The 16,482-nt window shown below is 54.7% G+C and overlaps 3 non-coding genes across 3 annotated transcripts; 1 reads left to right on the forward strand and 2 right to left on the reverse strand.

Moving 5' to 3' along the window:
• Positions 1-460: 460 nt before the first annotated feature.
• TRNAK-CUU (transfer RNA lysine (anticodon CUU)) lies at positions 461-533 on the forward strand. The gene has a single exon. It is a non-coding gene; the product is annotated as a tRNA-Lys (tRNA).
• Positions 534-7,617: 7,084 nt separating this feature from the next.
• TRNAR-CCU (transfer RNA arginine (anticodon CCU)) lies at positions 7,618-7,690 on the reverse strand. Its single transcript has one exon. It is a non-coding gene; the product is annotated as a tRNA-Arg (tRNA).
• Positions 7,691-9,171: 1,481 nt separating this feature from the next.
• On the reverse strand, positions 9,172-9,244 carry TRNAR-CCG (transfer RNA arginine (anticodon CCG)). The gene has a single exon. It is a non-coding gene; the product is annotated as a tRNA-Arg (tRNA).
• Between the last annotated feature and the right edge of the window lie 7,238 nt (positions 9,245-16,482).

Genomic DNA, 16,482 nt, shown 5'->3' on the forward strand with positions numbered 1-16,482 from the left:
ACAAGGGGTCCAGCACCCACCTGGAGAGGAGGGTTTTCCCGGCTTGTCCCCGGGGCCAGGCCCTGGAGTCTTACTGATTCGCTTCTTGCTGTCCACTAAAAAGGGGGGACAGCTTGAAAGTGAGGGATCCTCCGTGGTTGGAAGCTGGCACCTCTCACATCCTGATCGAGGATCACACCGCGTTCCTTACGGGCCAGCTCCAGTGACACTCAGCCCCATGCCCTCGTCCCAGACTTTCCGGCTCCCCTGAGCCGCTGGGCCACACAGACTCGCGGACAGGACAGGACAGCAGACAGTGGCCTGGTGGCCCCCTCGCTCCTTGCAGAAAGGACCGCGGATTCAGCGTTGCAGTGCCAGGGAGGCAGCGCGCCCAGGATCCAGGACCTGTCCTTACGGGTTTCAGGACAGCAAAGTGCCGGAGTAACCCAGTCCACCTGCGCAGCGGCAGCGCCCCACGCCTGCCCGGCTAGCTCAGTCGGTAGAGCATGAGACTCTTAATCTCAGGGTCGTGGGTTCGAGCCCCACGTTGGGCGTGGCTTTTGTCCAGATGATCCTACAACTAAACAGGTGACTGGGTCTGTATAAACTAGAACTCTTACAAAGGGGAATCTGTCCCTAGTCCAGGGAGGCCAGGACACTGAGAGCCAACCTCAAATCTCACCAAGGCAACTTGCTTCCATTGTTTATGTTCCATTATATGTATTTTGTAATTTTAAAAATTTGAAATTTATGCAAAAGTTCCAGGTACAATACACACAGTGATCAGAAGCCTCTCTGAGGAGTTCCCCTTCTAGGAACTTCCTTAAAGTTGGCAAGATTTGGGCAGGGGCTAACCAGGCCAATCCAAGAATATCACCCAACATAGGACTCAAACCCACTAACTTATGCTGTTAAGTCTCAACTCTACAGGCTGAAGGAGAGCTACAACAGACGACTTGGAGTGGATTTTCAGCTAAAGGTGGAACCTCATCAACTCTGGCCCTGATTGGGGACCTACATGGGGCCCCATCTGTATCAAGGGGTGCTCCCCCTCCCACACCCTCACCTTCTCCAATACTGTGCCCCCACCCAAGCTTCCCTCCCTGGTGCGCAGAGAAGTGGCAGTCCAGCCTTGTCCCAGCTCCTCTCCCCTTTCTAAAGTAGAAAGAAAATTAGAAATCGTGGGATACTCTGAGTACAAGTTAGTGTGTCCACTCGTTGAGAAGTAAGCAGAGAGGGAACTCTGGGTTCCTTTCTGTGGAAGGATAAGAGAGCCCAGAGGGTTAGCGACCCGGATCCTGAGGCTTGGCATCTGTGAGTCAGGATGTCAGGGCATCTGGGTAATCTGGGTTTCCAGGGGTCCATTCCTCCCGGTACCTCTGCTGCTCTAGCAGGCAGCCTCTATAGGTCCTGGCTCCATGTCAGAAAACCCACGCTTCCACGGGGGTGTGGGGCTAGGGAGTGAGGAGGCACCTGCCGGTACCTCTTGGTGGCTGGGCCAGGGCACCCACCCATCCAAAAAAGACTGTATTGGGGGCCCTGGGTGGCTCACTCAGTTAAGCGACTGACTCCTGGTTTCAGCTCAGGTCATGATCTCAGGGTTTTGAGATGGAAGCCCCTCCTTGGGCTCTGTGCTGAGCGTGGAATCTGCTTGGGACTCTCTCTCCCTCTGCCGCTCCCTACTGCTCACTCTCGATTGTGCTTTCTCTCTCTCAAATAAATAGATAAATCTTTAAAAGAGAGAGAGACTATATTTATAAGAGTTCTCTGGGGAAACAGAACATAGAAAAGATAGAAGAGACAGAGAGATGTTTGGATTGATTTTAAAGAATTGGCTCACAGAATGGCCGCTGGAAATTCCAGCAAAAGTAGATACTGCAGTCTTGAGTCAGAAGGCCTCAGAGGTAGCCTTCCTTCCTCCTGGGGAGCGTCTTTGCTCCTGAGACCTTCAACTGACTGAATGAGGCACACCCACATTGTGGAAGGTAATCTGCTTCACTCAAGTCTACTGATTTAAATGTTAATTGCATTAAAAAAAAATACAGCAACATTTAGACTCACGTTTTACCAAACATTTGGGCACCAGAGCCTGGCCAAGTTGATATATATTAACCATCATGGGGTCTTACCAAGTGCTAGGCTTCTTTCTTAATAATAGGGGATGCAAGCTACACCAGCTTACCTTCTTCTCCGGGTATATCGCAGTACCTGCCAGACCAGACAACAGTCACTCCCAAACTTCTCAAAGATGCTGGTTCCTCCCCTCCACTGCGCATGTGTTATTTCCTTGGTAAATGGCACTTCCTCCAGGCACTGCCAAGATTCGAAGTCAGCAGCGGGTTTTTGCCCTGATGATGTAGGACCACTCTAGCGTGCCTGTGTCTCTGTCCCTTCTGATTCCTTTCTTCAAAGTTTGCCGTGACATTTCTTGAAACTCTACTTCATTTCAGGAAGCCATGCCAGCTGAGTATTATAACCAGGCGGAGGGACCCTTGCCAGGGTGTTAAGGCTTGTGTCAAGGAAGAGTCCCATACAGATCATCTTTTCCCTTTTCCAGCTTTTTATTCTCCCCACCCTGATCCAGGACGCATTACTGCTGACATATTACCCAGGTGCTACGTGCTCGGTTTAGAGGTCCCCTCCTCCTGAGCAGTGCCCGTAATTTCTCAGTTGAGATGGAACCCCAGTATTCGGCCTGGTGGCCTGGAGGAGGAGTAGAATACTGAAGAAATGAAACATTATCTCCTAAGTATCTGCCTCATCTGAGTTTCTTCCCAGCCTTCAGGCAAGAGGGGTGGAGGCCTGGGCCACATCTGCAGGCTCAGAGAGTTTGAGTCTCCATACATTGCCCCAGCTAGCCCCATTCCAAGTTTCTGGGTCCCACTTCTTCCCTCTCAGCACCCTGACTTTGGCCTAAGAGATTTGCCCAGGGTGAGAATTCTACTTTTTCTCAGCATCTGCTACTTTGACATGGAGGCCCCAAGCCTGGCCTTCAGCTTCATTAGCCCTTCAGCTGAAGGACATGTGGGCTGCTTTCGGGGCTGCCATTGTGCTTTGAATTGGTTATTAGTCGACACAAGCATGTCATTCTTTTGTCTTAGAGCATTAAAGATGCTCAGCAACAGCCTAACCAAGGAGGTGAAAGACCTGTGCCCGGCAAACTGTGAAACACTGATGGAAGAAACTGAAGACGAGGCAAAGAAATGGAAAGACATCCCATGCTCATGGATTAGAAGAACGAATATTGTTAAAATGTCTATACTGCCCAAAGCAATCTACACATTTAATGCAACCCCTATCAAAATACCAACAGCATTTTTCACAAAACTAGTGAAAAAATACTCACTCACTAGTATTTACTCAGCCATGAAAACGAATGAAATCGTGCCATTTGCAAAAATACAGATGGAGCTAGAGAGTATAATGCTAAGCAAGATAAGTCAGTCAGAGAAAGACAAATACCACATGAGTTCACTCAAATGTGGAATTTAAGAAACAAAACAAATAAAGGGAAAGGATAGGAGAGAGACAAATCAAGAAGCTGACTCTTAACCATAGAGAACAAACTGATGGTTACTGGAGAGGTGGGGGCGGGGGGTGAATAGGTGATGGGAATGAAGGACTGCACTTGTGATGAGCACCAGGTGATAAATGGAAGTGTTGAATCACTATATTGTACACCTGAAACTAATACAACACTGTTCACTAAGTGGAATTAAAATAAAAACTTAAAAAACAAAGATACTCGACAGGAGCCACATCATCCCACAGTCCCTACCAGACCTTTCCCACTGTGTCCCTGAGGTGCCCAGAGCCACGGGACAAGTGCAGCTCATTTCCTAACCCCTCGGGTCTATCCCAGGTCTGAATAATCGTACCACTCAGGCACTCGAGCGTTTCTCAAAACACTCCCCGCCACGGCTGGTGTGGTCCTCTGTGCCAGGTGGCCGGCAGCTGATTCAACTTTAGAATCTCCTTCTGAGAGTCTGGTTCCAGCTGTGGAAGGACAACCTTCCCAGGAGCAAGCCTGAGGCAGGGATTTCTGTATCATCCATGCATGAAGGGAACACGCTCAGGAGGCACCTGTAAGGTAGGGGGTGGGGGTGGGGGGACAGGCAGGTGTACCCGTTATTACACTCATCTCCCGGCTTCCAGCTCACCCTTCTAGACCCTACTGGGCTGGGGCGGGGGGTGGTACTCTGCTTTGTCAGCTGATCCGCCTTAGGTTTTGCTGACCGGAGGCAGAGACTGAGCGGCTGAAGGAAGGACTCACTGCTTCCTGTTTTCTGTTCCCGCCACGCCGTCCCCCCACCCCCCATCCATGCAGCAACCGTTCACTCCAGGAATAGCAACTGAATCCAGTTAGAAATTTCCTAACAGGGCGCTTGGGTGGCTCAGTTGGTTAAGCTACTGCCTTCGGCTCAGGTCATGATCCTGGAGTCCTGGGATCGAGTCCCACATCAGGCTCCCTGCTCAGCGGGGGGTCTGCTTCTCCCTCTGACCCTCTTCCCTCTCGTGCTGTCTCTCATTCTCTCTCTCTCAAATAAATAAATAAAATCTTTAAAAAAAAAAAAAAAAGAAATTTCCTAACACTCACAGAATCCGCCTCATCGTGGCTCATGAGAGACCCCAGCGCAAGCTGCCTGCTGTCCGTGGGACCCTCTTCGGAACTCAGAGACACCCAAGCTAGCTGAGCGGCACTCTTTCTCTGAGATCTGCTCTCAAGCTCCTTGGGGCTCTCTGCACGCTTCTGACTTTTAATAACCGCAGCCTCTCCCCTTGGTCCTGCAGCCCTGCAGGTGGTAGCTGCTTTCGGTGTTACCTTCCTGCCTCCTCCACCTCATTAGCCACTCTTTATACCTAGTTAATCATTGTTCTTTCAGTAATCTGTTAACATCAGGGATGGCTTTTCTTTTCTCCCCCAGGTTTACTGAGATATCATTGACAAATAAAAACCATACATATTGAGGATGTTCAATGGGATGGTTTGATATCCGTATACATTGTGAACTGATTCCCACAATCAAGCTAATTAACATGTCCGTCACCTCATGTGATTACTTAAGATCTACTCCCTTAGCAAATTTCAAGCACACAATACAATGTTATTCACTATCATCACCATGCTGTAGATTAGGTCCCCGCAACTCATTCATTGTACCCTTTGACCAACCTTCCCTGTTTCCCCCAATACCCACGGGTGGGTTTTCTGACTGCTGCCTGGACCTTGATTTGGTAATGAGTTTGGGCTTGGACGCAGCTGAGCTCCTTGCCAATGGGAAACAGAACGTGGGTCATTGATGGCACACGGTGGCATCATGATCAAGCCACGTATCGCCTGGTTGATTATGATGAAGCAGTGCCCAGAAGGACCACGTGGCTATGGTCCTTGACTGTTCTGGCAGAAAGGTGATTATGAGGACTGTGGCCTGGAAGGGATTCTTCTGGGGGCACTGGTTTGCTCACCGAAAGGAAATGACAAGACCAGGTCTTTAAACTTTCAGCCCAAGTCTTGTTCAGAAGCTCAGGGACAGGGGTGGGGGGATGGGTGAGCCCAGTGGTGGGTATTAAGGAGGGCACGTATTGCATGGAGCACTGGGTGTTATACACAAACAATGAATCATGGAACACTACATCAAAAACTAATGATGTACTGTATGGTGACTAACATAACATAATAAAATTAAATTAAATTAAAAAAAAAAAAGAAGCCCAGGGATATTTCATGGCTGCCATAAAATAATCTTATAGCTGCAGGGCTGATATTGCTAAAGATCAAACCCATCCCTGAATTACACCTGTTATGGAATGACATTGGAAGTTGAGTTCACAGCCTCGGGGGATCTTTCATGTGAAAGAAATGGCAATGATTATGAAGGAGTGGGGTCAAAGACAGGGAGACCTCTGGGTGGGCTCAGACAAAGTTGAGAATCCCGAATTCCTGAGCTTCCTTGCCGGTAGAATCAGTCTGGAATCTGTGGAAAGGAGCCTTCCGTGTTTGAATGTCCTATAATAATCTCACCTGGAGCACTTGTCTTCCAAGGAGATGCAAGTGCTCAACAAAGCCCACACCAACCACCCTTGTTAGTACTGGCCCCATGACTTCAGCCAGATCAGCATGCTGTGGGCAGTGAGTACAAAGGCTGACGCAGCAGAAATAGCTTATTCACCCAAAGAATTGCAGGGGGTGCTCATTTATGCCAGTAGAGACCGAGGAGATACATGTGGGAATGAACCTAAGGGTGCTGGAGTAAGGAGGATGAGATATGATTGTGCATCTGGTGAATTTATTGACCTGGGAGCACTTCCCAGAAAGCCTGTACTTAACATGTTATTTTGTGCCGCTGAATGTGGTTCTGCCAGGTTTCTTGGTTGGTTGGCTAAGCATTGAACTCAGTGGTAGCCTATGTTTAATGAGACTGAGATGTGAGAATGTCCCTGGCATCAAGTAGAAAAAGGAAGCCAAAGACTTAGTGAGATGGGGCTGTAGACACCCACCACCCACTGACAGCACCCAGAGGACATTCCTTTCAATAAGGCATTGAGAAACATTGGCGAGGGAAGCACCAGCATCCTCGGATAGCTCTGTGGTCCCCCAGTCTCCTTCCACGATGGTGGGAGACACTGCACTGAGATGACATTCTTCATTCCAGGGGGAATAATGGAGACCCGGATATTTGGGAAAGTGGGAGAAGTAAGACCAGAGCCAGAGGAACAGAAGAGTCTCATTCATGGTTTTTAAAGGCAAAAGAGAACTATATTTTTATATGTGTATATGACAAAGCTCCAGTGGTCTTCCCTTCTACGGACATGTGGCATAGAAGGTTTCTGATTTTACTCTACACCATGTCCTGCAGTTTGGGAGATTTTTACCTCCAGGATGAAGACAGGGATTGCATGGATTAACAAAAGAGAAAACTTTATTATGGACTACTTCAAACGCACTAAAGCAGAGAAATAGTATAATGTATCCTCATGTCCCCCAGCTTAAGCCAACTGATCGATAACCTTGTTTTGTCTATACCTCCAATCAACCCATTATGTTTTCCCTAGCTTTATTGAGAGATAATTGACAAATAAAAATGGTATATATTGAAGGTGCACAATGTGATGATTTGATACACATATACATTTGTGAAATATTTACTACTGTCAAGTTAACACATCCATCCCTTCGCATAGTTACCTTTTCTGTGTGTGTGGTGAGAACATTTCCGAGCTCCTCTCAAAGCAATTTGCAAGTATACAATACTGCATTAATAACCATTGTCAGCACTCAGCCCATTGTTTTAAAGCAAAACAGTTGTCATATAATTTAATCTCTAAATAATTGCCTTGGGTCTGTTTATAAAAAAAATATATAGAACCACAATCAAATTAATACACCTGGAAAAATGAACAATTATTCCTTTATATCATCAAGTAGAATGGATGGTTATTTTTTTAAAGTGAATAATGCCAGTATTCCTTTCTGAAACCTGGAAACGTGCACCTCTTATTAGAAAATACAGTCGCAACCAATTTACTAGCTAGCTTAGGACTTCGTCTGGATAACCTCCAGGAACCCTTAACTTGGCTTCCTCCCCTGGGGAAGCATTTCATTTTTTCCTTGGAAGAGGTCTAAAACTTAACCCTGTGTACCCCGGGTGGGACTCGAACCCACAATCCCTGGCTTAGGAGGCCAATGCCTTATCCATTAGGCCACCGGGGCCGACAATGGATGTCTTGCAATGGTCCTAGACCAGTCTCTCCATCACCTCCCCGTGGTTCCTGCCGGTTACACACGGATTCCTGGCTCCATCCCGGCCTCCTCCCGGCCTGTCAACACCCGACCTGGCCGGCGGCTGGAGTATTCTCCGACCCCGGAGAGAGAGCGCACGCGCAGATGGAGCCCGAAGAACTGGGTGGCGCTCAGTTCGTAGGACTTGGGTGTGATCCTCGCTTAGGGTGCGAGAAGCCTGGCAATCAAATCCTGGGCGAGCTCTTTCCTTCTTGTAGGAGAATCCGGGTCTGGCGATAACTGCTAGCAAGGAGTTGGCTATGCAAAATGTGGGAGAGAAGAGAAGAGGGGTACCAGCCCGGCGATTGGGAAAAGTGCCATCCCTGTCCTTGTCCTCCTCCCTACACTGCCCCGTAGACAGGAGGTGTTACCTGGGTCCAGGGCTCTGCGGTTTTTAACAGACCAGTGGCCTGAGGTCTTTGTCCTAAGCGCCTTCCGCAATACCTCGGGCTGGCTGTGTCGGTGGAATATGAGATTCTCACCGTCAGACAACCCATCCATAGCTTTCCCACCAGAGGATGGGTGTTCTTTCCATCTCCAAAATGTTCAACTTAACGAATTTCAAACCGCTGAAGCATCACAAAAACGATAAACACCCCATAGGACCCCAGGTCACCTGCGCCCCCCTTCCCCAATGAGGGCTCCGGCTGCCACCGCCCTGGCGGTCACCGGGTGGGAGGAGGTTACATCACTTAGGTCACCTGGCTTAGCCACAATCCCCTGGAGAGAACTCGGTTCCGCAGGTAAAGACATTTTTTTCCCAGGTAAAATGATGACCCAGTCCTGGGCATATTCTTTATATTTAAACTTTTAGATATACATTCACACAAGTCATTTAGGTATGCTATCATTGCAAGAAATCAAAATATTCGATTTTTTAAACATTTTATTACGGTAAAAAATATTTATATATAACGTTAAATTGGCCAATTAAGCCGTTTTTAGGTGTACGATTCAGTGGCATCAGTTACATGCACAATATTATCCAACCGTCACCACTATTTCCGATTTTTTTTATCACAATAATCCATGACATTTTGAAATGCACCTGTGCTCCGACCCCCTTGGGACAACTCCCCGCCCCCCTGCAACAATCCAACCCCTCCCCTCGTTTGTAGTTGGCAGCTCTGGTCAACTGAACTATATTGGCCTCGTCTGAGGCTCCTGGACTCGCTGCGGGTGGTTTCGGGTTCTGGCCTGCGTTGGGCCCCGCAGCGCCCTCGGGGTCGCGGGGGCTGCAGACCAGGCCCTGGCTCCCGAGCTCCGCGCCGGCAGGGGCCGGGCGGGTTCCCGGGTGCCTCAGGGCGGGGCTGCGCGCGGGGGGCACCGCCCAAGCCTCCAAAGGTTCCACGAAGGGCGCAGTCCCGACAGAGGGAAAATTTAAAGTCGAGGGAGGAAAACAAACGCTGCAGCGACCACGAAGGGACTCGAACCCTCAATCTTCTGATCCGGAATCAGACGCCTTATCCATTAGGCCACGCGGCCCCACCAACGACGATCCCACAGCTTCTCTTATAAAGCTGGTCCAGGCGCCTGCGTGGTGCGCCGGAATGCGCATGCTCCTACCGGCGAGGAGCTCCTCCCCCTCGGGCCCTGTGTGGGTGGGGCTGCGAGCTGGGTCCCCGCGCGGAAATGAGCCCCGGCGGCTCGGCGACGACAGCCCTAACGAACTGTACCCCAAGTTCGAGCCCCGGTGAGGCCGCGCAGGCTCCTACCCTGACTGGCGGCTTGGAAGCTCTTCCCCCACGTGACCCCAGAGCGCGTTGGGTGAGGGGCTGCCCACTGCTCCCGCAGCCCGCGTGCTTTTCGCATCACAGCACCGATGAGCCTGCAGGGCTCTGTCCAGTCTTGTGCTCCCAGACTGGACTCTGACCGGCGTGAAGGCGAGACCGCATCTCCTGCACTCCCACGGCCCCAGCCCCGGGCGCCGGCGGGGTGCGCGAGCTGAGACAGCGATGTGGACCCCGGCTGCCCCCTCTTGGAACATCGAGCCCAGCCTAAGGCCGCGCAGGGTTCCTCGGTCCCTCCGCCCGCGGGAAGGCCCAGCCTCCGGCTCCCGGAAGCACAAATGCACCCTTGCGGAGTGTGCCAGGCACTTGGCCAGCGCTCTCTCACTCTGTCACCTCCCTGAGGGCAGGCACTGTTCACGGGCACAGCGATCGTTGCACGCCCCCCGAGCCCCGCGCCCGCGCTGCTGCGGCCATTTACAGAAGAGAAACCGGGAGAGGGGATGGAGTCGGCGGCGGCGCTGGGCCGTGGCACCCGCGGTCGGCACTCGCGGTCTGCACCCCGGGGCGGCAGCGGGCGCAATCAGGCTTGCAGGCAGAGCCGGCGCCTCAGCGAGCTGCGGATCTCCAGGCAGGCCTTGCGGCGCTCCTGGCAGTCGGGACCCAGCACCTCCAGTTCACACACCCGTCGGTTGACCTGCGAGGACCACACTCAGCCTGCGCCCAGGACTCCCGGGTCCCTCGGCACCCAGCCTGGCGCCCCGTGGATGGGAAGCCCTAAAATTTCAAGTGCTGCCTTGCCATCGTGGGCCTTCACGGGGCCTCAGGGGCCTAACCGTGAGCCCCCTGCCCCTGTCAGATGTGCGCCCCACACGGCAGGAAAGGCTCTCCACGCAGCTGGTTCCCCCACCCTCAGCTTGTCCTCAGTCTGAGGGGCTTCAATTCCCTGCCAGCCTGGAAAATTATTCAAACAAGCCAATCACATCCTCCTGCAGGGACCAGGGGCACCCCACCCACTCTTACTCTGAAGCCTGAGGCCCACAGCCCCTGCTGGTTCACTCTGTTCCCGACTGCAACCCCCAGGGGCCCTGTGCGGTGGGCGGTGGCCTCCACGCGGCAGTGAGTATACCCGGCTAGTAACTTCTGTGGCTCTCACTGGCCAGCCCCAGGCGCCCTGTGTCTGGGAGGCGATCAGAACAGCAGGGTTGGGGAGAAGGATGAATCCTGCCCCTCTCCCCACGTCTCTGCCCCTAACCCCAACACACCTCAGTCAGCAGCTCCAGGAGCTCTCCCCTGGGGTCAGCTCTGAGGACCTCCACCAGAGTCTGGATAAAGTCCGAGCCCTTCTCATCATCCCGATAGGCTACACAGCCTAGGCCAGAGGACCAGGGTCAGAGTGTCAGACTTGCCCCCCCGCCCCCCCCCGCCTTCCAACCCCCAGGGGCTCTTTGTTGGTAGAAATGGGCCTACAAACAGACAAGACCCCAGGGGTCAAGCAAGGGAATGGTGCAAAGAGCAGGAACTTCTGGCTTCTGGAACAACTTGTTGCTTGATATTTGTGGGGTGAATATATAATTTGACCGAATATGGAACACACATTCACTGCGAACCTACCCTGTGCTGGCCGGGCCCTGAGCAGGGGCCTGAGGCATATCCCTCACGGAATTTACAGCGCTCAGCACTGTCAGCCCTCATTGTGAGCTCACCGTCGTTACTATTATTATAAATCATAAATATGGAAGGAAGATGGCTTAACTGCAACTGAGCTGGTGCCCCTGTGCCCCACATGCCCAGCCCTGGCCCCCCTAAAGCCACTCCAGGCCCTTGGCATGCATGTCCAGCCAGGATACCCTGTGTAGCAGGCTTTCCTGATGACCCGTCGCCTTACCCTCGGCAGCTGCATAGACCATCAGGATGTCCGCTTGGTCAGAGCTCCCCAGAGTGGGGGCCCCCAGAGGAGCTGCCTGCAAGAAGGATCAACTGCATTTACCCAGCATCCTGCGACTCTACCAGCCCCAGGGGTCCCAAGTCTGACTCAAGGGCACACAGGGCAGTTAGTGGAAGGAGCCCAGGGCAGAAAAGGCAAATCAAAACTCAGCTCTCAACAACAACAACAAAAAAACTCAAATCTCAGCTCTGCCACCTACCAGCTCGGTGAACCTAGAAAAGCTATCTCACCTTCCTGCCTCCAGGGTTGTTTTGAGGCTCAAGTAGCGGCAGAAGCCCAAGGCCCTTGCAGTTTAGGAAGGTTTTCCTTCCCATCCTCTTGGCAAAGAGGATGCAGGTAGCAGCAGGACCCAGGTCAGAGCCCTGGAAAGGCACGGCGGACAGCCCTCCCACCAGTCCTGCCCAAGCCCAGGCTCCAGAAGGAAGGCACACCCACCCTGGGCTTCAGCATAGATCTGGAGAACATCAGCATGCGAGGGGGTGGTTGGTGATGCCCGCAGCCAGCGCGCCGGAACCAGGGGAGAGCTCTGGGCCCCACACTGGCATCCCTCTTCCCTGGAGGTGGGGGGAGATACGCAGATCCTTTTGCTCAGCAGATACCTAGGGGTGCCCCAGGGGTCCACAGCCCAGCCCCCAGAATGCCAGGGCAGACCTGCCAGGCTGGAAGCACTCAGAGCACGGAACAGCATGTGCTGAGGGTGAAGTGCTCAAGTTGGTGGACCTAACTTCTAGGAGAGGCTAGAAGATGGCACAGGCGAAGTGCCAGTGCTGAGGCCCTCCTGGAGAAGGTGGACAGCAAGTCCTGGGAGGCTGAGGGCTGCGTGTGCAAAGCTAGAGCAGGAGGAGGCAGGTGGGAGGCCAAGACCTGGCCTGGCCTTCGGGGGGCGGGCCCCACTCACCTCCACTGCAAGCCTGAAGCAGGAAGATCTTGGGGCAGCCCTACAGGGCCCTGCGGTGGCTCAGCTCCTGCACCAGCACCTCTGGCTGGACCTCATGCCCGTCTGCCCCCAGCAGCTGCCCCTGTGGCCCCCCAGGGGCCATGAGGGCCACAAGCGCACAGCTCACGGGGACCCCATGGGTGTCTAGGCACTCTCGGAACTGGGCCATCTCCTCCTGGAAAGCCTGGGGTGGGGACGAGATTGAGGCCTGGGCCCGGGCCTTGGCCTCCCCAGTGCCTGGTGGTCCTCCACGGAGGCTTTTCCAGGCCCTGCCCATCCTCCTTCCCACCTCCTGCCAGCCTCAGGCCCACAGAGGAAGTCCTTTTTCTAACCCCCCTACCGCAAAGCTGGCATGGCCTAACTGGAGGTGACGTGTGGTCCAGCCTCTTGCAGCTGGGACTTTGGCCAGGGCAGGGAAAATGCTCCGAAAAGTGAAGAGGCGTGAGGGGAGGGCAATGAGCTGGCAGGTGTCTGGGAAGGGAGCTGAGACCCTCCCAGGAAAAGCTGGAGGGTCCAGCTGGGGCCTGGAGCAGAGGAGTGGAGAAACAGCGGGGAGGAGGCTGCAGGAGTCCGGGAGGTGAGCTCCGCATGCATGCAGCAGAAAGGACGGAAGCCAGACGGGGTGAGAAGCCCCGGAGAGTCACTCAGGTCCTGGGGGGGGGTGGGTGGCCTTCCCTCAGAGCACCACCAGAACTCTGGCCTTCACCTCACCTGGGCCGTAGGGTCTGTCCTTAGGGTGGTCTTGAAGCTCAGGGCCTGGCACAGGCCCCCCAGCACCTCCACATCATGCTGGACCCCAGGCCGGCCTTCGATCACAGACAGGAGGAGAGCGGCTCTGGTCCTGGACAGGTCATACTGAGCACTGGGGCTGGGTTCCGGCTACAGACAAGTTAAGGAGCATTCAGAGTGGCCTGAGAACCTTCCAGCTCCTCATGTTCCCCCATCTCAGGTCTCCCTGAGCCTCTGCCCCCTTGCAACTGCTGTCACCCCACCCCGTTCCCCTCACCTGGTGCTCCCAGGGTTCCACATCCCCCAGGCACAGTGCACCCCACAAGGAGCTCCGGAGGACTGGGCAGCAGGTGGCCTCTGACTCTTTGGCTGTCCTGTAGAAGACCTGGGGGGGTGGAACCAAAGAACCCCAAGGGGGCTGCTCCATAGGGGTGCAGTTTGGGGAGGGAACAGGACACTGGCTTCAGGGAACAGCCTGGCTAGCTCATGGCTACTGCAATCTCTTTGGGGTCCCCTGCCAGAATGGAGGGAACAGAAGACAGACAAAAGAAGGGGAGGGCACGAAGGAGGTGTCCTAATTCAGGTTCAGTGTCATGGGCTTCCCTGGACATGGATGTCCTTAAGTGGATAGTGGCCATGCCATTAACCACACCACTCCCCACTCCAGGGATCCATGTGCACAGAGCTGGGGTGCTCCCTAGAGCAGGTTGGGGACTGTCTGGGAAGGTTCACAGGGTAGGTACCACCTGTGGAGGGCACCAGGCTGGGGAAAGCTGTGGAGTGGAGCCGGGGCCCACCCTTCACCTCCAGGGTCACCAGTGGCCACCCAACTGCCCAGTGAGACCTTTGGGCCTCGAGCCCAGACCAGAACTGGATGGTTCGTCACTCTGGTTTCCAGGGACCTGCAGTCTGACGGGACAGTCACCGTCTGTGTGAGTGTGAATGGGGCTGGGCAGAAGTATAGGCGCTGACTCGGGGAGCTCAAGGAAGGGCATCACTGACAGCCTGGAAGGGAATGTGTGAGGCTGGCTGGGACAACAGGAGGGCAAGCCAGAGGGAGTGGCATGGGCAAAGGCGTGGAGCTGAGAAGCAGCTGGGAGTGTCTGGGGGATCTTGAGCGGGTTGTGAGGAGGGGCACGGGTGGCGTGGGAGGCAAGGGCTCGAGGCTGATACCTCATGCACAGACAATAAAGAGTCATCTGTACAATGAATGGGGGCGGGGGCATGTGAGTGACTTGAACTGTCAAGCAGGTTCAGGAGAGCACAGCAGAGCCAGGGGAAGTGAGTGGCACAGCCCCCCTCCCAGGGACCCCTCCCATCTGGAGCCCCCACCTCCATCAGCAGCTGCAGCAGAGACCAGTGAGGATATTGGCCACAGAGCTGGCTCAGACCAGTGAGGAAGGCTCCGGGCTCAGGGGCAGCTAGGTGGAGAAACCGCACGTTGGCCTGGAGGGGAGGTCTTGGCCCTCCTGTCCACCCCCACCCCTGCTTTGCGACATCCCACAACCGGTGTCCCTGCCCAGCCCACTCACCGAGCACTGAGAGCAGCAGGAAAACTTTGGGGCAGCCCCACAGGGCCCTACAGCGGCTCAGCTCCCAGACCAGCTGCTGGGGCTGACTCAGCTGCCCACTGGGGGCCCCCAAGGGCATCCAGCTGCTTCCGGAACCCAGCCAGCTCCCCAAGGAAGCCCTAGGGCAAGAGCAAAAGCCGGGCCTGAGTCCAGGGAGGCCCCAGGGTGGGGCTAGGTGTGCGTGCTGGGATGAGGGTGAGGGTGGGAGGCAGGTGAGGACTCACCTGGACAGAGGCCTCCCTCCTCTGGCAGCTCTCAAAGCCCAGGATCCGGAACACGCCCTCTAGGACAGTGACTTTAGAGGCTGACATGTCAGGGCTCCTGAGTGTCAGGGCCACCCTTGGACCCTGCAAGCCATACTTCCCCTGGGGAGGCAAGGCCAGAGTCAGGCTGGGGTGGGGCTCAGCTGAGAGCCAGGAATGGGCTGGACCAGGCAGCACCTCCCCCTACCTTTGTTTCCAGACTCTATTGAGCATCCCCCATCTGCAAGACCACCTGCAGGGTCCCAGCCACCAGGAAGGCCATGGGGGCCAGGTGGGGTCTTCCTCTGAGCACCGAGCTTACCCCTGGCCCTGGTGCTGATGCCCCAGGTCCCAATACTTGCCCTTTCCCTGAGCCCTGTCCTATCAGCTCTGTTTATGAGCTGAGCTGGACTCTGCTCCTTCCCTGGAACCCTGGGTCTTGGGCCCCAACTGCTTCAGTCCCTGTCCTGTTCTCTGGCTCCAGCGGGCTACTTCCTGGCTGGCATTGGCATGCCCCCACCTGAGCCAGGAGTCTATGCCCAATCCTCTTCTTAGCTCTTGGCCCACCTCCTATCTGATCTCGTTACACAGGAGTGTCTCCCTTCTGAGCCAGCCACCAGCACCAAAAAAATCCATGCAGGGCTCTCACCACCCCTACTCACTCCTGCACAGCACCCACACCACCCACACATGTGCACACTGCAGCCTTGAGCACAAGGGTACGAGGAGTGGTGACGGGTGCTGTCTCACAGACAGAAACCCCAACTGGAGTCATCTGTCCACAATGGGGCCCCAGTTGCTTCATCCAGGAAATGGGGTCCATCATAGCGAGCTCAGGACGAAGCAAGTGTTAAATGGGGGGCTGGCTGAGGAAGGGCCCTGGGGCCAGAGAGACTGGCGCACAGACTAAGGGACAGAACGTTCTGTCGCCACCTGCCCCCACCACCCTTTAGGCAGTCCAGTGAGGCTACTACCAGGCAAACTGAGAAGGGCTCCGGGGGGGGTGTAAGGACCTCTGACCATGCACCCACCAGCTCTGTGCAGGCTCCAGTCGGAGGCTTTGGCAGGCGAGGGGTGAGATGTCAAGGGCTGGGTGGGGAATGGGCAGGGTCCATTCTGACCCAGGAGTCCACTCCCGCTAAGGGATCTGAGCAGAGGGACCAGCTTAGAGTTCTGGATCTCCTTGAGCAGCAAGAGCACACCGTGCCCCCCACCAGTCACCCCACACCCAAGCCTGTTTCTTCAGGTCACCACTGAGGAGAAAAGGAGTGGCCTGGCAATGACCTGCTCAGCTCCCGCGTTGTCCTGCCGGGGTGGCGAGGGGTGCCTCCAGCTGTCCCATCCTGAGCTGCCCCTGGTCCACAGCTCACACTGGTTGACACAGGCCAATGAGAGTCCTGAGACTCACTGCTGTTCTTTGCAGCCCAGCCAACCTGGAAGCCAAGAATGTGGCTCCACCTGGTGACGACCCAGCACCAGTGCCCCGGGCAGCACCAAACCAGGAGGCGGAGAGACATGAATTCCAGTACCCCCACCCAGCAACCACATTAAGAACAGAACAGCCTAGAG

This window comes from Leptonychotes weddellii, chromosome 5 (assembly GCF_054177405.1).
Source record: "Leptonychotes weddellii isolate Sample4059 chromosome 5, ASM5417740v2, whole genome shotgun sequence".
NCBI lineage: Eukaryota > Metazoa > Chordata > Mammalia > Carnivora > Phocidae > Leptonychotes > Leptonychotes weddellii.